Source organism: Panulirus ornatus, chromosome 11 (genome assembly GCF_036320965.1).
Source record: "Panulirus ornatus isolate Po-2019 chromosome 11, ASM3632096v1, whole genome shotgun sequence".
In the NCBI taxonomy this organism is placed as follows: Eukaryota; Metazoa; Arthropoda; class Malacostraca; order Decapoda; family Palinuridae; genus Panulirus; species Panulirus ornatus.
Genome location: NC_092234.1, coordinates 66,969,027 through 66,994,159, shown reverse-complemented (window position 1 = coordinate 66,994,159; position 25,133 = coordinate 66,969,027).

Genomic DNA, 25,133 nt, shown 5'->3' with positions numbered 1-25,133 from the left:
GGGAAACATGATCGAGTTATGAGCTACCAGTGACACACGTTCAGTGGATATCAATCCTCGTAATTTTATTCGAACTCTTAATTTTCCGATTTCGTAACGTTTCCCTTACACAAAAAATATATAAATTCCACACAAACCCTGTAAATGTAATGTTTAATTTACTATGATCATGAGGTTATAATGTGATCCAACTTGGTAGTGAAGCCACGATTAATGTAATCAATAAGTTAAATAATTGCTAAATGGATGGGTTGTTTGAGGTTGCCATTCCGTTCCACTTAACTGTTCGTTGCTGTTGTATGTCACATGGTGATTGCTGGACGAGCAATTTTGGACCAAAAATATGAAATCATATTGACTTTCTTTGATGTCATGATGCCAATTATTATTGATGTAGACTATTGTGATGTAAACTATGGTCAGGTTGAGTGCGAGCATGTAAACTATCCTTAGGTAGACAATGGTGACGTGAACTTTACCGAGGTAAAGTACGGTGATGTAAACCATGCTAGCGAGATGTAAACTGCGTTGATAGACTTTGTTGGTGTAATGTATACTGAAGGAAACTGTGGTGATGGATACAATGGCAGTATAGACTATGCTCATGTAAACAATGCTACCAAGACCAGAGTTGGGTAAACTATAGTGATGAAGACCCTGGTGATGTAAACTAGGCTTAAGCAGACCATAAAATCAAAGGGTTGTAAACTATATCAATGTATACTGTTATAAGATACCGTAGATTAAAAAAACTAACGAAAACTGTTCTGACGTAAACTTTCATGGCGTCAGGTAAACTGGCGTAGGTCACGGTGAGGTATACCAATTAACCCGACGTTAACCATAATAGCGAGTGATATCCGTCCCCCCTAAAAAAGAGTTTACATTACATTCAGTGACGTAAATGTACGATGCGTAAACCAGGGTGACGCAGAGCGAAGCGGAGGTAAACTCCCGAAGTAATGGAGACTATAAGGAAATGTCACTGCTCATGGTGGAAAGTGTGTGTGTGTGTGTGTGTGTGTGTGTGTGTGTGTGTCCCTCCGCAACGGAGCAAGGAATACATGAACGAGGCATTAATACGAGTCTATTTGTTAACTTATATCATAAATGGCCACGAAACATTAATTAGTCATTAAAACAGATAACTCTGTTTTAACAGTTTTGTTATCAGAGACATTTGGGCTAGACGCAGATTCCCTTACCATCTGGTTAACATCATCTGACAGCTGACGGTCGTAATGATATATCAGATTTTCCCTTCCCCTCAAGTTGGTCAAATACCAAACACAGATAAAAATCTATAAGAAATATAGTCATAATAGCAAGATAAACATGGCTCTCTCCTAACATATATAATACCATTCATTTTTGATCCATAGATCTCTCTCTATATTACGTAACATCATTCTGGCAAATTCACTGGCCTCACTTATTTAGCATATGGGTCTGAAATGACTCTTATGGCCATTCCTGAGAGAGAGAGAGAGAGAGAGAGAGAGAGAGAGAGAGAGAGAGAGAGAGAGAGAGAGAGAGAGAGAGAGAGAGAGAGAGAGAGAGAGAGGCTTGATCTTGGCCATCTTCCAGTTTCTATACAATTTCTCAAAGAAAACTGAATAAGATAAATAGGTAACTATAACATTTATGGGTAACTAGGCGAGATAACTGTAACAAATCAAATGGCTATTCACCGTTGACCAGTCATCTAAATCAAATGGCTTTCAACCGTTGATTAGTCATTTGAAATGGCTATCGACCGTTAATTAGTCATTTAGATTAAATGGTTATCGACCGTTGATTAGTTATTCGAATTAATGAATAAGGATCGTTAATTAGTCATTTCTATTAAAAGGCTATCGACCGTTAATTGGTCATTTAAATTAAATGGCTCACGATCATTAACTATTCATTTAAATTGAATGGTTATCAACCGTTGATTGGTCAATTATATCAAATGTCTACCAACTGTTAATCAGTCATTCAAATTAGATGGCTATCGACTGTTAATTAGCGATTCAGATTAAATGGATGCAGACCATCAATCCGTCATATATATCATACGGCTATCGACGTTGATTGGCCATTTAAGATAAATGGCCCGACGTGAATCTGTCAATGATATCAAATGGTTATCACACATTAATTGGTCATTTGAATTAAATGTCTACGGAACATAAGTTAATCATTTCAACTAAATGGCTTCCGACCATTTTGATTATATGGTTATCAGCCGTTAATCAGCCGTTTGAATTAAAGGTTAGACGTTATCTAGTTATTTAAATGAAAAGATGACCAACAGTTAATTACACGCTTAAATCAAGTGGCGATCAAATTTCAATGAGACATTGAAATCATATGGCTATCGACCGTTAATTTGTTATTTAAATAAAATGGCCATCGACCTTTATCTAATCATTCACATTAAATGGCAATCAAATGTTAATTAGGCATTTATTTAGGTGGAAATCTTCCCATGAACAAGAAACATAAACAAAGAGGCCTTTTTCTAGATGAACAATATTCCCTAAAATGCATTTATCTACTCTAGGATCTGGAGACGTAGTCTGGTATTAGATATTTCCATCTGATAAACTCAGACCTTTTGAGCACGAATAGTTGGCCCTTGAGAACGACCACCCTCGAAGCACGACAATTCGACCCTCGAGGTACGACAATCCGACCCTCGAGGTACGACAATCCGACCCTCGAGAACGACAATACGAGCCTCGACCACGTCGGAAAAGGCCATTGAGCTCGAAGGTACAATGATATCAAGATGTACGTCGGTACGACCCTTGAAGTAAGTTAATACGACCCTTAGAGCACGACGGTACGGCCTCTGAAATCGATGGGATAACCCCTGAGAACGAGAATACGACCTTTGAGGAACGTTCGAAAGTACGACCATTAAGCAGGACACTTTGATCCTTGAGTACAAAGGCCTGGTCCTTTGACCTAACCTTCATAAAGGTCGTAATAGTCGTGACTCATTAAAGCGATTACCAGCAACACGCTAAGAAGTAATCACTAACCCTCAAATTACTTTAATTACTACCTTAACACGAGCATAGAAGTTGTACAGGTTTCTAATACAAGACACAACACACTATGATGACCAGATTATCATCATACCTGAGTTACGGCTGGAACCGTGGTATCACTGAACACGAACCCGCGCCCTGGTTATTACCGTATAGAGATGTGCACCCCTTCTAACGCGAGGCGATAACACCTCAAGATAGATTAAGAAATAGAAAAAAAAGATTAAAGAATAGAGAAACAAAAGAGAGAAAGAGTTGAGCTGCAAGCAAAGAGGCATCAAAGGCTATTATCTAATGGATCAAACAGTGCTGATAAGGAAGGGAATTATGTAATGGGGTTTATTACCTGCCTTGTACGTACAAATGGGCCTAGAGAGGCACTGTACGGGGCTCCCGAGGCACTATATGGGCCTAACGAAGCACTATATGGGCTTAGCGACGCATTGTATGGAACTAGCGAGGCACTGTATGGAACCAGCGAGGCTCTGTATGGGAGTAGCAAGGCACTGTATGGGACTAGCGAGGCACTGTATAGAATCAGTGAGGCATCATTTAGGGCTATCGAGGCACTTTATGGTTCTAGGGAGGCATTACGTGGTCCTAGCGAGGCAGTGAGGACAAGACGTAATTATGCACTGTTACCACTAGCTGTACCCTTAGCACTGTCTTTGTAGCGTCTCATTGGTCAGATCTCGCGAAGCTGGCTACACTGTTTGTCTATAAAAGAAAAAAAAAAAAAATATATATATATATATATATATATATATATATATATATATATATATATATATATATATATATATATATATATAAGGTATGTATGTAAGGCATGTGTACGTGTAGGAAGAGAGGAAAGTGATTGGTTCTCAGTGAATGTAGGTTTGCGGCAGGGGTGTGTGATGTCTCCATGGTTGTTTAATTTGTTTATGGATGGGGTTGTTAGGGAGGTGAATGCAAGAGTTTTGGAAAGAGGGGCAAGTATGAAGTCTGTTATGGATGAGAGAGCTTGGGAAGTGAGTCAGTTGTTGTTCGCTGATGACAGAGCTGGTGGCTGATTCATGTGAGAAACTGCAGAAGCTAGTGACTGAGTTTGGTAAAGTGTGTGAAAGAAGAAAGTTAAGAGTAAATGTGAATAAGAGCAAAGTTATTAGGTACAGTAGGGTTGAGGGTCAAGTCAATTGGGAGGTAAGTTTGAATGGAGAAAAACTGGAGGAAGTAAAGTGTTTTAGATATCTGGGAGTGGATCTGGCAGCGGATGGAACCATGGAAGCGGAAGTGAATCATAGGGTGGGGGAGGGGGCGAAAATCCTGGGAGCCTTGAAGAATGTGTGGAAGTCGAGAACATTATCTCGGAAAGCAAAAATGGGTATGTTTGAACGAATAGTGGTTCCAACAATGTTGTATGGTTGCGAGGCGTGGGCTATGGATAGAGTTGTGCGCAGGAGGGTGGATGTGCTGGAAATGAGATGTTTGAGGACAATGTGTGGTGTGAGATGGTTTGATCGAGTAAGTAATGTAAGGGTAAGAGAGATGTGTGGAAATAAAAAGAGCGTGGTTGAGAGGGCAGAAGAGGGTGTTTTGAAATGGTTATGGCACATGGAGAGAATGAGTGAGGAAAGATTGACCAAGAGGATATATGTGTCGGAGGTGGAGGGAACGAGAAGTAGGAGACCAAATTGGAGGTGGAAAGATGGAGTGAAAAAGATTTTGAGTGATCGGGGCCTGAACATGTAGCAGGATGAAAGGCGTGCAAGGAATAGAGTGAATTGGATCGATGTGGTATACCGGGTTTGACGTGCTGTCAGTGGATTGAATCAGGGCATGTGACGCGTCTGGGGTAAACCATGGAAAGTTGTGTGGGCCCTGGATGTGGAAAGGGAGCTGTGGTTTCGGGCATTATTGCGTGACAGCTGGAGACTGAGTGTGAACGAATGTGGCCTTTGTTGTCTTTTGCTAGTGCTACCTCGCACACATGAGGGGGGAGGGGGATGGTATTCCATGTGTGGCGAGGTGGCGATGGGAATGAATAGGGGCAGGCAGTGTGAATTGTGTGCATGGGTATATATGTATGTGTCTGTGTGTATAAATATATGTGTACATTGAGATGTATAGGTATGTATATTTGCGTGTGTGGGCGTGTGTGTGTGTACATTGTGTATGGGGGTGGGTTGTGCCATTTCTTTCGTCTGTTTCCTTGCGTTACCTCGCAAACGCGGGAGACAGCGACAAAGCAAAATAAATAAATAAATATATATATACATATATATATATATATATATATATATATATATATATATATATATATATATATATATATATATATATATTTTTTTTTTTTTTTTTTTCTTTCTTTTTTTATACTATTCGCCATTTCCCGCGTCAGCAAGGTAGCGTTAAGAACAGAGGACTGAGCCCTTGAGGGAATATCCTCACTTGGCCCCCCGCCTCTGTTCCTTCATTAGGAAAACTAAAAACGAGAGAGGAGGATTTCCAGCCCCCCGCTCCCTTCCCTTTTAGTCGCCTTCTACGTCACGCAGGGAATACGTGGGAAGTATTCTTTCTCCCCTATCCCCAGGGATAATATATATATATATATATATATATATATATATATATATATATATATATATATATATATATATATATATATATATATATTTTCTTCAGTACATAACCACAAGTAGGCAGAGTTGGTAACTTCCTTGTAAATGCTCACATGCACTAGTTAATAGGTACTTTTATAATTTTCTAGTTCTGTAACATTTCAATCGTGTATTTTCAGCTGAATGGCTACCTAAATTCAATGAACTTTTCCTTACTGTTTATGTTTTTATTATCATTTATTATTATTATTATCATTATTATTATTATTATTATTATTATTATTATTATTGGGAGCGGGTGGCTGGAAATCCTCCCCTCTCAGTTTTTTTTTAATTTTCCAAAAGAAGGAACAGAGAAGGGGGCCAGGTGAGGATGTTCCCTCAAAGGTCCAGTCCTCTGTTCTTGACGCTACCTTGCTAATGCGGGAAATGGCGAATAATATAAAAGAAAATATATATATATATATATATATATATATATATATATATATATATATATATATATATATATATATATATATATATATATATATATATATATATATATATATATATATATATCGTTCTCTGTTCCTTCTTTTGGAAAATAAAAAAAAAACGAGAGGGGAGGATTTCCAGCCCCCCGCTCCCTCCCCTTTTAGTCACCTTCTACGACACGCAGGGAATACGTGGGAAGCATTCTTTCTCCCCCATCCCCAGGGATATATATATATATATATATATATATATATATATATATATATATATATATATATATATATATATATATATATATATATATATATAAATATATATATATACATATATATATATATATATATATATATATATATATATATATATATATATATATATATATATATATATATATATATATATATATATATATATATATGTATATATATATTATCCCTGGGGATAGGGGATGAAGAATACTTCCCACGTATTCCCTGCGCGTCGTAGAAGGCAACTAAAACGGGAGGGAGCGGGAGGCTGGAAACCCTCCCCTCTCGTTTTTTTTTTTTCTTTTTTTTAATTTTCCAAAAGAAGGAACAGAGGGGGCCAGGTGAGGATATTCCACAAAGGCCCAGTCCTCTGTTCTTAACGCTACCTCGCTAATGCGGGAAATGGCGGATAGTTTAAAAGAAAAAAAGATATATATATATATATATATATATATATATATATATATATATATATATATCCCTGGGGATGGGGGAGAAAGAATGCTTCCCACGTATTCCCTGCGTGTCGTAGAAGGCGACTAAAAGGGGAGGGAGCGGGGGGCTGGAAATCCTCCCCTCTCGTTTTTTTTTTAATTTTCCAAAAGAAGGAACAGAGAACGAGGCCAGGTGAGGATATTCCATCAGAGGCCCAGTCCTCTGTTCTTAACGCTACCTTGCTAACGCGGGAAATGGCGTATAGTTTGAAAGAAAGAAAGAAATATATATATATATATATATATATATATATATATATATATATATATATATATATATATATATATATATATATATATATATATATATATATCATATCTTGAATGATTGGAGTACGGATGCATACAATGAGAAGCCACATTTTACAATAACCGAATACGTGAAACATTTTTGTGATTGAAATTTGGTCAGTATTGGAGCAGCATTTGACATGGTTAAGCAAATTAACCATTGTTATGTATTTTAATGTTTGAATAATTTTTGATAATACATTGGAAATTGAATTGCACTAAATTTTATCGAATAATTTCAGACTCGGGGACGAAAGCGTTTGATGTTAGTCGCTGTTTAGTTTATGTGTCTCAGAACAATTCTCTGTAGAATAAAAACGCCAAACCAATGATTATCTCTACCCTCCAGACCCACAATCGCGCATCCATGAGACAAGGAGGAGGAACCTTACCTATACCTTATCATCGAACGACCAAAGTAGTTTCCGTATAAGTTGAAAGTTTATGTATATAACCGGGCCTCCGTGGTGCAGTGGTTAGCCTCACCGACCATGAATTTGCACGAGGCCGCTTGGGGTCGGGCCTGCACGCGCATGGATCAGCAGTCAGCCCACATCAAACCTAGGTGAGCATCCTCTTCTTGGGGCTGGTCGATATTTGGGTATCTGGCTGACGATGGTGTGTCTGTGTTTACACACATAGAAGTAAAGATACAGTACATACATACAAGGTTAACAGACGGGGCAACACAAGCGTTAACCGTCTCCCAGTGACACACAGACAGTGGTCACTCATGAGGAACTATGCAAAGAACATTGTGGACTAAGCAGAGATAGTCCAAAACTTTACTGGGGGTTCATCAGCCGCAAATTGCTTGTTAAAGAGCGGCTAATCAGGCTATGAGATTCAGTGGAAAAATTTGAAGAGGATTATTTAATGATATGCAAGACGATGAATGACAAATTCAGAAGGAAAATACAAGAATAGTATTCAGGTATGTGAATAAGGAAATATGTAGAAAGGTGTTAAAATCATACATGAGGGCAAAAGTAGAGTCTGCTTCACGTCAAGACACATACAAAGGACAAAGAGCAGAGAGATAAGAGAGAAGGTGCAGAGGAAGGAAACAAAGATGGTAACAGAATTAAGAAAGCCGAGTTACAGGGAAAAGTTGGAGGCTTTAGATATGCCCACCATATAGAAAGAAGAGTGAGGGGTGACGTGGTCACAACGATTAAGGTTTTGAACCAGACGTGGACAATCCTTCGAAGACAGGACCACCAGTGGACATAACATGACATTAAGAAAATCGTTTGGAAAGAATTTAAGAAATACTTTCATAGTACTGAGAATGGAGGTTGAATGTCATTGCAGACAACGTACAGAAGTTTAACAAGTTGTATGATAACAGAGAACGTTCAAGAGCTGGGGACCCGCGGGTGTAAAACTTCCCCTCTGGACTACACAAAAGTAACCACAAATATACCTGATTTGGAGGTTGTAGAGAACACACCTCAGGGTAACCTCCTGGAGCTGGAGGAGGATGACACGTGGGCTTCCTCAGTGCTCAGCGCTGTGGCCACAAGTGTTCTGGTGACCTTGGTGAACAATGTACAGACCTAGATATGTCTACTGGTGAAGTAAACACTACGAAAGAAAGTGCGAAGTATATGAACTGCTAGACATTGCAAAGAGCGATGAACGAGACATGGCTGATCAAGTTTAACCCAGGAATATCGAGTCATGAAGACGGGAAGGGGTTCAAACAGACCAGACTGAGAGTGCCATACCAGTGGGAACATGTAATAAAAGTCTTCTGAGAGGCACCTTAGAGTTGGCATCATCCCGACCTCGTCACCAGAACAAGATTTGAAAAGGACTTTGATATTCTGATCAGCATCAAAACTGTCTCTAACTACATAGACAGAGAGATTTTTTAGGACGATAAACACAATGTACATCCTCCCAAAGCTGAAATTTGCCACAACAATCACCTCCCTTCAACTGGGAGCTACAAAGAACTGCTAGAGAGGGTCCAAAGGAACTAACAAGGACAGTTTCTGATCCGAAGGTAATGAGAGATACGAAGAGAGGAGGAAAGCCCTATATATATACATACCTTGGAGGAAAGTTACATATTAGGAGAAATGATAATGATACATGAATCCTAACAAGCCTAAGAGAATGTCAGCTTATTAACAGACAACAGATCTTCGACCTTACAAGAGACTCCAGGACAAGAGGGTACAACGGAAGGCTGAGCCAGGAAAGTATGTGAAGGGACGCCAGGAAACATATGTTCTCAGGAACAGAGTTGTGGCCACATGGAACACACTGAGCCACGGGCACGTTACATACACACGCCTTCCCAGAGGACAATCCAAAGACGGTGTTTGATGAAGACACGAAGACAAGAGCAAGGCTTCACGGCTGTAAACCTCAACTCCTGAACTCGAGGACAAACATTTCAACTCGAATGAGAAGTACTTCTTTGTCAACAGGATCATTTACACATGAAAGAATTTACCAGTAAGAATAGTTGAAGCAAGTACCATATATACCTTAAGGCACATACTTAATGAATATTTTGCTTCAGATTTATATAGATTTATAATTATGTATATGATACCCTTACAGGTCCTCCTATTTGAAATATCTGAAAGTCGTTCTACTCCTGCCACACTATTCCATGAATTTCTATTCTTATCCACAATCACAAACAGCCTCGTTAGGATCTAATGATCTGTTGTTGTATGAACTCGTTCGTATTTGTGCTTGTATTCCCTACATGTAAGATCAGGTCCTTATGTCAGAAATACTGTCAATTGTAGGGTAACTGTGGCACTATGCAATATTTCTCTTGAAAATACGGAAGCTTTCCATTCTAATCTATGAGTAAGTTTCGTGTTGAAATGATGAGTAAATGTCTAACTCAACATAAAACATGAGACACGTGGGTAATTAGCACAGATGATAATAAGAAACGTGCGATGGTTTTATATTTTTACAGTAACTTTGACGACGCTGTACGTGAGTTGGTTTGAGGACGTCTGTGTCCCTTGTGCGTTGGTGCACATAATTGTGTGTGTGTGTGTGTGTGTGTGTGTGTGTGTGTGTGTGTGTGTGTGTGTGTGTGTGTGTGTGTGTGTGTTCTCATTCAAATACACCAAATAGAGTCCCAGTTATACTTATTGGTAGGATGAACAAGGGTTCCCTTTGAGTATACCATCTCAAAGCGCTGGAAGGCTTAAACAAGACGATGGTATTTCTGATTTGCATTGAAGTTGTACATATATACCATGGCCTGAAGATGGATTTGAGGAGGATTCATCAAGTTAGGTATCTGGAGATGATAAATCCTCCAGAAACTTCTGTGTCTGAATACTAATTCTTCGCCAGAGTTGCAGTTGTGGCCCATCAGAGGTGTTGATAACTCCCACCAAACACAGTCAGCAAGTCTCTCCAAGCGAACACTCGCAGCGAAAAATGCCAGATAACATCGCCAGCAAACACTGCAAGCTGCTCTCCCAGCGAACTTCCACACTTTGCACTGCCAGCTCTTCTCGCAAACACTCTCAGCGAACACTGCCAGCTCTCTCTCTCTCTCTCTCTCTCTCTCTCTCTCTCTCTCTCTCTCTCTCTCTCTCTCTCTCTCTCTCTCTCTCTCTCTCTCTCTCTCTCTCTCTCTCTCTCTCTCTCTCCCAGCGAATACTCTAAGCAAACACTGCCAGCAAGCACTCCCTGCTGATCAACAATCTGCTGTTCGCAGCTCATAGCCTGAGCTGAGGTCAAAGCGTTAGCTTAAGAGCTTACACGAGGTATTAAACCTTTCACTTTTACAGCAAGTTTAAAAAGCGTTTTATTATTGTACCATGGCATTCATTTTCCTCAAAATTGTTGACAATTTATAGATGATATCATTCCTTAGTACCATCTGACCTTGTAAATAAAACTATAGTCCTCCTGTTTACATTACGATTTACAAAAAAAGATGTTTATAACGTATATTGGCCATTCAGATTTAAATGGTCATAAAATAGAAATCTCTGTCATAAAGGTCAAATCTGTACATGACTAAAGAGAAGTTCATGTTTTAAGGTATAGAAGGATTTCGAGTTTTTCAATATTAAAAAAAAAAAGGAATCGTTAGTCTGTTAGTTATACGCTATTTCACTGTGATTTTCATCTTTATCTCCATTTGCAGCTACTAGGAAAAGCCTGCTATCCCTCTCTAGGAACCATACTGATCATATATGGTTTAAAACCTCAAGAAACACGACCATCAAACCAGTACGTTACGGTGAGGGACCCAGTGGCTAGACGAGAGGTTAGGTTGGATCAGGATGTGGTGGGTTCTTGAAGAGTGAGAGGCGGGACTGGTGGAGAGTGCCAGTCTGGACTGGTGGAGAGTACCAGTCTGGACTGGTGGAGAGTGCCAGACTGGACTGGTGGAGAGTGCCAGACTGGACTGGTGGAGAGGGCCAGACTGGACTGGTGGAGAGTGCCAGGCTGGATTGGTGGAGAGTGCCAGGCTGGATTGGTGGAGAGTGCCAGACTGGTCTGGTGGAGAGTGCCAGGCTGGTCTGGTGGAGAGTGCCAGACTGATCTGGTGGAGAGTGCCAGACTGGTCTGGTGGAGAGTGCCAGACTGGACTGGTGGAGAGTGCCAGACTGGACTGGTGGAGAGTGACAGACTGGTCTGGTGGAGAGTGCCAGACTGGTCTGGTGGAGAGTGCCAGGCTGGACTGGTGGAGAGTGCCAGACTGGACTGGTGGAGAGTGCCAGACTGGACTGGTGGAGAGTACCAGACTGGACTGGTGGAGAGTGCCAGATTGGTCAGGTGGAGAGTGCCAAGCTCTGTCCTCTTCTGTTTAATTGATATTGACAGTTGGCACAGGAGAGGAGGCAGTTTTTTGGCTTTGATAATGTCATCCAACTGCCAGCTCCAGCTGACGTACTGAGGCCTCTCTCTCTCTCTCTCTCTCTCTCTCTCTCTCTCTCTCTCTCTCTCTCTCTCTCTCTCTCTCTCTCTCTCTCTCTCTCTCTCTCTCTCTCTCTCTCTCTCTCTCTCTCTCTCTCTCTCTCTCTCTCTCTCTCTCTCTCTCTCTCACACTGCTCTGAAGAAAAATATGAAAATAAATCATGTACCACAAAGAACTGCTCCACAGGGAAGCACTGGAAGGTTTCGTAAAGTGTATCAACCAGACTGAAAATATAAACAAAATGACGTGTGGTGTCTGAAGAGGGTGGGAACGCTTGAATAAACAGAAAGATATACTGCACCCTCAGTAAGTACATAAACGATAAGTAACTATTTCTTCAATAATGAGAAATACAAAGAAGGAATCAAGAAAGTAAACCTCTGCTTAAAAGGTGTAGAGGCAACACTGTGATACAGCAGTCCAGTAAATCACAAAAGTGTATCTGTTAAGAGATATATTGTCATGCTTGGCGTCCAGGGTCCAGCGCGTACATTCGATTCCTGGACATGGCAGTCGGTCCACAGTTAGCCCAGTTGTTCATCCTCCCACAGGGGTCGGTCGATAAACTGGTTACCTTCCAACGTATTCCTCATGTGTCGTAGAAGGTGACTAAAGGAGACGGAGCGGGGTAGTTGGAAACCCTTCCGTCTTTGTATCTAACTTTCTAAAAGGGGAAACAGAAGAAGTCATGCCGGGAGTGCTCATCCTCCTCGAAGGCTCGGATTCGTTTGTCTAAATATGTGTGGATGTAACCAAGATGAGAAAAAAGAAGATAGATGATATGTTTGAGGAAAGGAACCTGGATGATTTGGCTCTGAGTGAAACGAAGCTCAAGGATGAAGGGGAAGAGTGGTTTAGAATGTCTTGGGAGTAAAGTCAGGGGTTGGTGAGAGGACAAGAGCAAAGGAAGGAGACTCAATACTCCTGAAGCAGTTGTGGGAGTATGTGATAGAGTGTAAGAAAGTAAATTCTAGATTGATATGGGTAAAACTGAAAGTGGATGGAGAGAGATGGGTGATTATTGGTGCATATGCACCTGGGCATGAGAAGAAAGGTCAGGAGAGGCAAGTGTTTTGGGAACAGCTGAATGAGTGTGTTAGCACCTTTGATGCACGAGACCGGGTTATTGTCATGAGTGCTTTGAATGTAAAGGTGAGTAATGTTACAGTTGAGGGTATGATTCGTGTACATGGGGGTATTCAGTGTTGTAAATGGAAATGGTAAAGAGCTTCTAGATTTGTGTGCTGAAAAAGGACTGGTGATTAGAAATACCTGGTTGAAAAAGAAATATACAAAAGTATACGTATGTAAGTAGGAGAGATGTCCAGAGAGCGTTATTAGATTACGTGTTAATTGATATGCGTGTGAAAGAGAGACTTTTGGATGTTAATGTGCTGAGAGGGGCAACTGGAGGGATGTCTGATCATTATCTTGTGGATGCGAAGGTGAAGATTTGTTGAGGTTTTCAGAAAAGAAAAGAAAATGCTGGGGTGAAGAGAGTTGTGAGAGTAAGTGAGCTTGAAAGGAGATTTGTGTGAGGAAGTACCAGGAGAGATTGAATGAAGAATGACAAAAGGTGCATGCAAATAGGATGTATTTAGGGAAGCAGTGATGGCTTGCGCAAAAGATGCTTCTGGCATGAGAAGGTGGGAGTTAGGCAGATTAGAAAGAGCAGTGAAGGGTGGGATGAAAAAGTAAGATTGTTAGTGAAACAGAAGAGAGAGGCGTTTGGGCGATTTTTGCTGGGAAGCAGTACAAATGACTGGGACATGTATAAAAGAAAGCGACGGGAGGTCAAGAGAAAGGTGCAAGAGGTGAAAAAGAGGGCAAATGAGAGTTGGGGTGAGAGAGTATCATCAAATTTTAGGGAGAATAAAAAGATGTTTTGGAAGGAGGTAAATAAAGTGCATAAGACAAGAGAATAAATGGGAACATCGGTGAAGGGGTAAATGGGGAGGAAATAACAAGTAGGGGTGAAGTGAGGAAATGGAGTGAATATTTTGAAGGTTTGTTCATTGTATTTGATGATAGTGTGGCAGATATAGGGTGTTTTGGTCGAGGTGGTGTGCGAAGTGAGAGGGTCAGGGAGAATGGTTTGGTACGCAGAGAAGAGGTAGTGAAAGCTTTGAAGAAGATGAAAGCCGGCAAGACGGCGGGTTTGGATGGTATTGCAATGGAATTTATATAAAGAAAGGGTGACTGTGCTGTTGATTGGTTGGTAAGGATATTCACTGTATGAATGGTTCATGGAGCATTGCCTGAGGATTGGTGGAATGCATGCATAATGCCATTGTACAAAGGCAAAGGGAATAAAAGTGAATGTTCAAATTACAGAGGTATAAGTTTGTTGAGTATTCTTGGGAAATTAAATGGAAGGGTATTGATTGAGAGGGTAAAGGTATGTACACAGCATCAGACTGTTGAAGAGCTGCGTGGTTTCAGAAGTGGTAGAGGATGTGTGGATCAGGTGTTTGCTTTGAAGATTGTATGTGAGAAATACTTAGAAAAACAGATGGATTTGTATGTAGCATTTATGGATCTGGAGAAGGCATATGACAAGGTTTATAGAGGTGCTTTGTGGAGGGTATTAAGAGCATATGGTGTGGGAGGTAAGTTGCTAGAAGCAGTGAAAAGTTTTGTCCAAAGATATAAGGCATGTGTAAGAGTAGGAAGAGAGGAAAGTGATTGGTTCCCAGTGAATGTCGGTTTGCGGCAGGGGTGTGTGATGTCTCCATGGTTGTTTAATTTGTTTATGGATTGGGTTGTTAGGGAGGTGAATGCAAGAGTTTTGGAGAGAGGGGCAAGTATGCAGTCTGTTGTGGATGAGAGAGATTGGGAAGTGAGTCAGTTGTTGTTCGCTGATGATACAGCGCTGGTGTCTGATTCGGGTGAGATACTGCGGAAGAGGTGACTGAGTTCAGTAAAGTGTGTAAAAGAAGAAAACTGAAAATAAATGTGAATAAGAGCAAGGTTATTAGGTTCAGTAGGATTAAGGGACAAATTAATTGGGTAAGTTTGAATGGAGAAAAACTGGAGGAAGTGATGTGTTTTAGATGCCTGGGAGTGGATTTGGCAGCGGAGGGAACCATAGAAGCGGAAGTGAGTCACAGGGTGGGAAAGGGGCGAAGGTTTTGGGAGCGTTAAAGAATGTGTGGAAGGATAGAACGTTATCTCGGAGAGCAAAAATAGGTATGTTTGAAGGAATAGTGGCTCCAACAATGTTATATGGTTGCAAGGAATGGGCTATAAATAGGGTTGTGCGGAGGAGGTTAGGTGTGCTGGAAATGAAATATTTTAGGACAATATGTGGTGTGAGGTGGTTTGATCGAGTAAGTAATGAAAGAGTAAGAGAGATGTGTGGTAATAAAGTGTGTGATTGAGAGAGTAAAAGAGGGTGTGTTGAAATGGTTTGGTCACACGGAGAGAATGAGTGAGGAAAGATTGACCAAGAGGATGTATGTGTCAGAGGTGGAGGGAACGAGGAAAAGTGGGAGACCAGATTGGAGGTGGAAGGATGGAGTGAAAAAGATTTTGAGAGATCGGGGCCTGAACATACAGGACGATGAAAGGCGTGCAATGAATAGAGTGATCTGGAACGATGTGGTATACCGGGGTGGACGTGCTGTCATAGGATTGAATAAGGGCATGTGAAGCGTCTGCAGTAAACGATGGAAAGTTTTGTGGGGCCTGGATGTGGAAAGGGAGCTGTGGTTTCGGTGCATTATGCATGACAGCTAGAGACTGAGTGTGACGGAATGTGGTCTTTTTTCTCTTTTCCTAGCGCTACCTTGCGAGGGGATGGGGATGCTATTTCATTTGTGGCGGATTGGCGACGAGAATGAATGAAGACAGCAAGTATGGATAAGTGCATATGTATATATGTATATGTGTGTGTATGTATATGTATGCGTACGTTGAAATGTATAGGTATGTATATATGCGTGTAGGTGTCTCTGGATATACATGTGCATGTGTGTGGGTTGGGCCTTTCTTTCGTTTGTTTCCTTGCGCTACCTCGCTAACGCGGGAGACGGCAATTAGGTATAACAAAAAGAATAATATATATATATATATATATATATATATATATATATATATATATATATATATATATATATATATATATATATATATATATATATATTCACACACACTGAGCCTAAATATATCAAGTAGAACCCGTACGCATGTGGGTGGAGCCTGTATGCTATGTTATTGGCCTTACACAAAGAAACGTGCTGATACAGGGCTAACGAAGTATATAGAAAGTTTTTGTGTGTGTCAGGAAACACGGTCGTGTTTTGAGGGCAGTGGGAGACTGATGGAAGGGACGTGCTCACTCACCCAAGATCTCGAATGAAATGAAGGTTCAGGGCCGCCTGACGTCACAAGAATGGGTTGACTTGGTATATATAGGCTTAGTATATATATATATATATATATATATATATATATATAGATTTATATATAAAATAATGCATTAAGATTATTAGATTGGCTGAAGAATAGACAATCACTAACCGCTGTAATTTTTGGGTAAAACAGAAGATACTTGTACAAAGAGATGCTGACTATCAACAAATGTTGACAAATAAACTAGCATCAACCAAAAGAATAGAGACTGATGCAAAAATAATCAAACAAAATTCCTGAAGAATTTTAAATGTAGAAAGTGTGCTGACGATGACAGAAGACGCATAGTTATAATGATGCACGTAATGCACAAATTAATAACAGTTTATATCTGATAAACGATCAACGATACATTGCTCGAGTTACAGACGAAGGCACTATGATGACCGCCACCCGATGCATACATTACGAGACCATGATACTGAGCGATACAAAAATATACGTGAGGATATTAGAACATCAAACTCAATCAGTGAACAACTAGCTCATAACATGGCCTGAAGGAGTGAGGCTAATCCTCACAAAAACAAACCCAAGAAGAACCAACGAAAAATTTCATGTTTGAAAAGTGACGCGAGAAAAGCAGAGTAAACAGTGTGTAGCAGACTGGGAAGAGACACTAGGCACGTGATTACCATCTAAATGTCTGACATTATCGTATCTGAAAACTGAACTTGTAAGTGAACCTCCAGGTGGAAGGAGTGCCTCATATCTATCTGTAGGTAGACAGAAAAGAAAATGATAACCAACAAAAACAATATATGATTGTTGTGCACAATAAGGAGAAATCTGCAGTCGAATTACTATTGTCAGTGACGAAGAACAATGATGTTATGGAATGAGCCAAGAGAAAGTGAACTTGTGAGAATCTGTAATACAATTATAGACGCATTAGAAAGATCTAATGAAGATGCGGATGGGAGCCACGCACTGATGAGGTAACAAATTCAAAAGTGAAGATATAATAAGCACGCTGACTAATGCATACGATATCAACTAGTTGGTATGGATACAAAAGACAAATTAAGGTATACATGTCAGATAACACATATTCCATGGAGAGAGAGAGAGAGAGAGAGAGAGAGAGAGAGAGAGAGAGAGAGAGAGAGAGAGAGAGAGAGAGAGAGAGAGAGAGAGAGAGAGAGAGACAGACAGACAGACAGACAGACAGACAGACAAACAGACAGACAGACAGACAGACAGACAGACAGACAGAGACAGAGAGACACAGAGAGAGACAGAGAGACTTCGCGGTTCTATTTCAGTAACTCAAACATTATACTGTCTTTTTGGCGTATGTAGAAAACATGGTATGCGGTAGACTAAGTCATAATAGTATGTGGAAACTGTGGAATTGGGAAACATGATTGCCCAAACTGGAGAAATATATGATGAGGACAATAGTTATCTATACCACTCACATACATGCACATAGAAAGGCTACGGCATGGTAAACGAACTTAAAGGGTAAGGAAGGAGAACAAGATAATGTAGATGAAAAGGATGAAATTGATATTGAACATGGATGTGTCATTGAAAACACAGGAAACGGAGTGAACGAATATATGTAACGTAACTTAAGGGAAAGAGGCAAACGAGAGAAATGGAAAAAATAAAAACCGCAGGTGAGAGTGACAGAAACGATAACGAGATACTGAAGAACATGAACACATTCAAGAGAAACGTGTAGAAAATAAGTCAATTAACAGCCGCTGAGGAAAGAGATGAATGCGAGAAATAAAACCACAGGAACTTGGCCAAAGAATGAGAGAAGAACAAAAAGCTAAGAAAAGAAGAGCCAACCAATAGATATAAGGAAAGGTAACGTCAGACACAGATAATACATGTCAGTAGAACTACCCCGCCAAAAGATGTGTATGCCAGCACTCCTGTTCGAATCTCCTGATGCCAGAGGATGTTCTACTACGAGAGAATGTGAATGTGTTCACCCAGAACATTGCTACACCCACACATGACAGACAGCACACCCACAACTAGGGAGACGAACGGAAGTACGTGCACCCCCCCAAAGCCTAACCCAATAATATACTGTTTCTGTCATCCTTGATAATGAAACGTGTAAGAAAAATGGGAAATGGAGATTCAAACATCCTAACAACAGAAGAATATACTGGGAATCCAAGAACCAAAATTGGTAACAATGAAAGTACAGGAGGAAGTAAGAAAAATGAAGATAAAGAGAAACGATAATTGACGAAGAGGAAGAACTGAACAGATATGGTGACTGGACAATGAAAACTTCACGCTTTAGACAGATTTTCTGGCCGAAATATGCCCCAGAAAACAAGTGGAAAAAAATGGAATAAATGGAGGTAAATCGCTCGAAAAACAGTGAATGTCCGGAGTACAAATAGAGAAATTCTACATCAGCATCGAATAGATGACCCAAACTGAAAATGAAGACAGGAGCCAAAATCGCCAAGGATACGACAACAAGACAGAACAGGAAACAGAACGAAAACTGACCAGAATTTGCCAACTCCTGAGACACATCACATCAGTGGAATCCTCTTTCAAGAGAGGATCTAGTAAGAAGAATCCTCTTTCAAGAGAGGATCTAGTAAGAAGAATCCTCTTTCAAGAGAGGATCTAGTAAGAAGAATCCTCTTTCAAGAGAGGATCTAGTAAGAAGAATCCTCTTTCAAGAGAGGATCTAGTAAGAAGAATCCTCTTTCAAGAGAGGATCTAGTAAGAAGAATCCTCTTTCAAGAGAGGATCTAGTAAGAAGAATCCTCTTTCAAGAGAGGATCTAGTAAGAAGAATCCTCTTTCAAGAGAGGATCTAGTAAGAAGAATCCTCTTTCAAGAGAGGATCTAGTAAGAAGAATCCTCTTTCAAGAGAGGATCTAGTAAGAAGAATCCTCTTTCAAGAGAGGATCTAGTAAGAAGAATCCTCTTTCAAGAGAGGATCTAGTAAGAAGAATCCTCTTTCAAGAGAGGATCTAGTAAGAAGAGTTCTGGCAGACGTGGGAAACAGAACAGCACTGAAAACACACGACTTGACTGAGACAAGAAGAGAACCTTGATAAATCAGGAATACGGCAGCTCTGAAGACGAGCAACTGAACAACAAATTGAATGAAAACACAAAATCCAAAAATCAGCCGAGGACAAATACGGGAACAACGAATCAGCGAAATGGAATACGTCTAAATACACAAAGATTGTTAAGCGGAAACTTTAGAATCATGGAAAATTACACCACCGAATGCACGAGGCAAAACAACACAAAGTCCAGAGCAACATGACAGAAACATGGTTCAATGAGGAAGTGAGACATGAAGCAAACATGGGTCGGTTGCAAACATTGAGAGCAGACAGAACCAGACACATACAAGGAGGTGCAGCAACGTGATCCAGTGCACAGAAGGTCTAAGGACTGGACCTCACTGACGAAATACATTATCGGTTACATAGTGAGAAACATAACATAATGAACATAATGAACTAATCAGAAATTGACATGGTAAGTGAAGTTTAAAAGAGTTGAACAACGATGACTTTTTACGCATCAAGATAATGGCTAAAGAACTACTTGCAGCATGCAAAGTTGTGATCCTTCTCAAGTGCCCAAGATAGAACATTGTTATGGACGGAATGTTTGCACAAATCTTGTGATGTTTCGTGATAATATTCTCTAAACTCACTGATTTGACACCAGTCATGTACGTAATGCTGCTGGGTGTGGGAGTAACTTTGTTGGCAAAGTTTACATTTCGTCTGTTCACTATCAACAGGAGAAGCAAACTCCCATGAATATCTATAAGCCAGCCAAGTCGGGCGACACCAACATCAAGGTCTCTACTGATCCTGTTGATGGAACCACACACATATATATATATATATATATATATATATATATATATATATATATATATATGGAACCCAGAGGCATTGGACTCTAAGCTCATCAGGAGTAATTTCAGTAGACTGCGTCGTGCCTCGGACACAAACACATTACATTCTTAGTGAAGCGAGTTTATAGCAGCTGATGATGAAAGAGAATACTTGCAATGAGACTATCACACTTAGGGTTTTTCAACACATTAAAAGGCCATAAATGATAGCAAATATTTCCATTTGGAGGGTGGACGCCCATTATTGACTCCGAGTCCTAGATCATCCTAAAAACCGTATGTATCACAACAGTCGTACTAACGGCAGCAACAGTGGTTTGGTGTAGTCATGGTTTCATTTTGGTAACGTGCGTTATCATCTACACTTAATGCTAACCTGGGATGTGACGTGTGTACCAGGCATGAGAAGTGAAGTAAAGGAGAGCAGAGTGAAGCGCTTCGCTGATGACACCAGAGTGAGGAAAATAACTGTGTTACGATCTGATGAAATGGAGAAGCAAAAAGATCCGGACACAATATAGAAAATGGGCAGAAATTAACTTGATTGAATGTAACATGAAATTCAGCAAATTAGTTATGGAACGAGTAAGGATACTTCAGTGACGCCGTATAAAAGCCCAGCAGACAAAGGAAATCTGACAAATGTAAAAGACTTGGAAGTCATCTCGTATGAGAATTATGAATTCAAATGATATAACAGTGTCGAGCCAAGTCGTGCGAGATGTGACTTTGCTGCATAACTTTGATTCGATAAGACACATGAGACAGAAACACTTCCAACTGGTTTGATGGATACATAAGCTAATCTGAATATTGCTGCACCATATTGCCACCAACGAAACGAATAAAAGTAAACAAATGAGATAGAATTCAGAAGCATTTATGGAAGAAAATGGAGGAATGGAACATATGTAATACCAAGAAAGAGTGATAGAAGTGGAGAGAAAGAAGAGAAAGATACATGATATATATAACGTGGATAGAAAATGAAGGCGTGAAGGACACCTTACTGAATCCAAAAGTATGTCATGTATGAAGATTTAATTACATAATAAAACAACGAAAATTAATCAGACAAAATTATTTAGCAGCCCAGCAAGCTAGAGTGACTGTTCACTGTAATACCAGGAGATATAGTGACCTACATAGAAAAACCAAAGAAACATTTAAAAGAAAATTGTCTTAAGGTTAACATTAATCCCACATCAGCCCAGAGAAGGCAACTATGTAATGCGGTGAGCACTACGCGCTAACCCTGCAATCTTTTCGTAGGTATTCGTAGGTAAGTCGGTACACAGTCTCTCTCTCTCTCTCTCTCTCTCTCTCTCTCTCTCTCTCTCTCTCTCTCTCTCTCTCTCTCTCTCTCTCTCTCCTGATGTGAAGACATCACTGGGTCAAAAGTGAATAACGACGAGTGACTCACAATGAACAATAAAGTCAAGAGAAGCGGCCAGACTCGAAGGATCTTCACTCCATTAGAGAGAATAACATTACTCTGCTCCTCTTTGAAGCGCAGACGTCATGACGTTGGTAATGGAGAGCAGAAAGAGCCGCTCTGTCGAGATAGCGGCTTCCACGATATTTCTATATTCAACGAAGAAATATTTTCTCTTGTATCTCAGAAAGATGGGAAATACTGGTATGAATATCGCTGTAGAGGCTAGTGACTTTCGAATGGCTATGAGGTAGATTTGAGCCCCCATGAAGTGAAAGACGTAAGCGTGAGTCAATTCCACTTGAACATATAAATGAACCTTCAAGGACAACACAGCATAACAGAGCACCTTAGTACATCTCAAAAGAAGATAACAACACAGCAGAATGTAGCTTATCTCAACAACAAAGCACAGGATGCATCATATCACAACTCAGTCAAGCATAGCACACAACTTCACCACAACTTTCTAAAAGGGAAAACATGTGTGGTGGGGTGGCGACAGAAATTGATGAAAGCAGCAAGTATAAATATGTACATGTGTATATATGTATATGTCTGTGTATGTATATGTATGTATACGTTGAAATGCATTGGTATATATACTGTATGTGCGTGGACGTTTATGAATATACATGTGTCTGTGAGTGGGTTGGCCCATTCTTTCGTCTGTTTTCTTGCGCTACCTCGCCAACGTGGGAGACAGCGACTACGTATAATAAATAAATGAATTATATATATATATATATATATATATATATATATATATATATATATATATATATATATATATATATATATATATATATATATATATATATATATATTTATCCTTGGGGAAAGGGGAGAAAGAATACTTCCCACGCATTCCTCACGTGTCGTAGAAGGCGACTAAAGGGGACAGGAGCGGGGGGCCAGAAACCCTCCCCTCCTTGTATTTCAACTTTCTAAAAGGGGAAACAGAAGGAGTCACGCGAGGAGTGCTCATCCTTCTCGAAGGCTCAGATTGGGGTGTCTAAATGTGCGTGGATGTAACCAAGATGAGAAAAAAGGAGAGATAGGTAATATGTTTGAGGAAAGGAACCTGGATGTTTTGGCTCTGAGTGAAACGAAGCTAAAGGGTAAAGGGGAAGAGTGGTTTGGGAATGTCTTGGGAGTAAAGTCAGGGGTTAGTGAGAGGACAAGAGCAAGGGAAGGAGTAGCACTACTCCTGAATCAGGAGTTGTGGGAGTATGTGATAGAGTGTAATAAAGTAAATTCTAGATTGATATGGGTAAAACTGAAAGTTGATGGAGAGAGATGGGTGATTATTGGTGCATATGCACCTGGGCATGAGAAGAAAGATCATGAGAGGCAAGTGTTTTGGGAGCAGCTGAATGAGTGTGTTAGTGGTTTTGATGCACAAGACCGGGTTATAGTGATGGGTGATTTGAATGCAAAGGTGAGTAATGTGGCAGTTGAGGGAATAATTGGTATAATGGAGTGTTCAGTGTTGTAAATGGAAATGGTGAAGAGCTTGTAGATTTATGTGCTGAATGGAAATGGTGAAGAGCTTGTAGATTTATGTGCTGAAAAAGGACTGGTGATTGGGAATACCTGGTTTAAAAAGCGAGATACACATAAGTATACGTATATAAGTAGGAGGGATGGCCAGAGAGCGTTATTGGATTACGTGTTAATTGATAGACGCGCGAAAGAGAGACTTTTGGATGTTAATGTGCTGAGAGGTGCAATTGGAGGGATGTCTGATCATTATCTTGTGGAGGGGAAGGTGAAGATATGTGGGGGTTTTCAGAAAAGAAGAGAGAATGTTGGGGTGAAGAGACGATTTTTGCGGGGAAAAAATGCAAATGAGTGAGAGAGGTATAAAAGAAAGAGGCAGGAGGTCAAGAGAAAGGTGCAAGAGGTGAAAAAGAGGGCAAATGAGAGTTGAGGTGAGAGAGTATCATTAAATTTCAGGGAGAATAAAAAGATGTTTTGGAAGGAGGTAAATAAAGTGCGTAAGACAAGGGAGCAAATGGGAACTTCAGTGAAGGGGGCAAATGGGGAGGTGATAACAGGTAGTGGTGATGTGAGAAGGAGATGGAGTGAGTATTTTGAAGGTTTGTTGAATGTGTTTGATGATAGAGTGGCAGATATAGAGTGTTTTGGTCGAGGTTGTGTGCAAAGTGAGAGGGTTAGGGAAAATGATTTGGTAAATAGAGAAGAGGTAGTAAAAGCTTTACGGAAGATGAAAGCCGGCAAAGCAGCAGGTTTGGATGGTATTACAGTGGAATTTATTAAAAAAGGGGGTGACTGTATTGTTGACTGGTTGGTAAGGTTATTTAATGTATGTATGATTCATGGTGAGGTGCCTGAGGATTGGCGAAATGCTTGCATAGTGCCATTGTATAAAGGCAAAGGGGATAAGAGTGAGTGCTCAAATTACAGAGGTATAAGTTTGCTGAGTATTCCTGGTAAATTATATGGGAGGGTATTGATTGAGAGGGTGAAGGCGTGCACAGAGCATCAGATTGGGGAAGAGCAGTGCGGTTTCAGAAGTGGTAGAGGATGTGTGGATCAGGTGTTTGCTTTGAAGAATGTGTGTGAGAAAAACAAATGGATTTGTATGTAGCATTTATGGATCTGGAGAAGGCATATGATAGAGTTGATAGAGATGCTCTGTGGAAGGTTTTAAGAATATATGGTGTGGGAGGCAAGTTGTTAGAAGCAGTGAAAAGTTTTCATCGAGGATGTAAGGCATGTGTACGTGTAGGAAGAGAGGAAAGTGATTGGTTCTCAGTGAATGTGGCTTTGCGGCAGGGGTTTGTGATGTCTCCATGGTTGTTTGATTTGTTTATGGATGGGGTTGTTAGGGAGGTGAATACAAGAGTTTTGAAAAGAGGGGCAAGTATGAAGTCTGTTGTGGATGAGAGAGCTTGGGAAGTGAGTCAGTTGTTGTTCGCTGATGATACAGCGCTGGTGGCTGATTCATGTAAGAAACTGCAGAAGCTGGTGACTGAGTTTGGTAAAGTGTGTGAAAGAAGAAAGTTAAGAGTAAATGTGAATAAGAGCAAGGTTATTAGGTACAGTAGGGTTGAGGGTCAAGTCAATTGGGAGGTAAGTTTGAATGGAGAAAAACTGGAGGAAGTAAAGTGTTTTAGATATCTGGGAGTGGATCTGGCAGCGGATGGAACCATGGAAGCGGAAGTGAATCATAGGGTGGGGGAGGGGGCGAAAATTCTGGGAGCCTTAAAGAATGTTTGGAAGTCGAGAACATTATCTCGGAAAGCAAAAATGGGTATGTTTGAAGGAATAGTGGTTCCAACAAATTCATATGGTTGCGGGGCGTGGG